Below are 1043 nucleotides of genomic sequence, written 5' to 3' on the forward strand. Positions count from 1 at the left end.
AGGATTTGGGGTAAAAATTGGATGAAGATAAGCAGGGCGAGCCAAAAAAGGCCATTCCCGACCAGTCGCTTTCCCTAATCTAGGTGAAAGTGCTGCTGCGCTTCCCTGCTGTATCTCATCCGCAATGTGGGGCTTAACATTCCTGCCTGGCACGTGGGGGCGCGGGGAGGGGGCGCGGGGGAGGACCCAGCCGGACACAAAGACGGCCGGTCTCTCACCGGAATGGCATCCGAGCCATCTCAGCCATCCAAAGCCCCGGATGCCGGCATGTGGGCTCAGCACACAAGAGGCAATTCCAGCTTAGCCCGGGCCAGGCCTGCCGCGAGCAGGGAGAGGCGCAGGGGGTCTTTCAGCCCTGCTTTTATTCAGCGTGGGGGTTCCTTGAGCAAGCCGAAATTTCTAATCTCTTCTGCGCTTCAGGGCTAAAAACGGGAGCGAGTGGGAATAGTGGAGCGTTGCGGGGGGACGGAAGGAGCTGGAGCAATGGTTACACTGTGTTCGCGTGACTTGGAGCGGGGTAAATACGCGTTTGCTGACATTGTGGAAATATCAGTAGAAGGGGTAGGACGGGTTTCTCTTTCTCCCTCTCGCTGTGTGGACCTTTCTCTTGGCTTTTCTCTTGTGTGTTCGGAGCGTTCCCTGAGCTCTCGTAGGTGGTTACGTGTGGAAAAAAGCGTGTGCCACAGTGGAACCCCTGAACTCCACACTTGGGGATTGAGCGTCCCCAGACGCAGCTGCAGGATAATGAGTTCTGCACCATGGTGCTGGAGCTAATCTGGCTGCTGTGCGCCGTGGGATCGGGCAGCTCTTCCAAAACAGTCGTGAGGGACACTTGCAGAGCCAAGCACTGCCCGGACCAGAGAAAAAACCAGCGTCCACATGGCTTTCTGTGACATGTACTTCACTCTAGCCTGATGCCCCTGCCTTGCCCTCTGAGTCTGTGCATTGCCCTCTTTCCTAAAATCCCGATGAAGCGTTGGCTAAGAGGGCTGAGGTTTTGCGTGGTGGTGTTTACGTGTCCTTGCTCTCCTTTGGCAGGGACA

The sequence above is a fragment of the Chamaea fasciata genome, unplaced genomic scaffold, assembly GCF_029207755.1.
Source record: "Chamaea fasciata isolate MVZ Bird 193981 ecotype frontalis unplaced genomic scaffold, bChaFas1.0.hap1 SCAF_6, whole genome shotgun sequence".
NCBI lineage: Eukaryota > Metazoa > Chordata > Aves > Passeriformes > Sylviidae > Chamaea > Chamaea fasciata.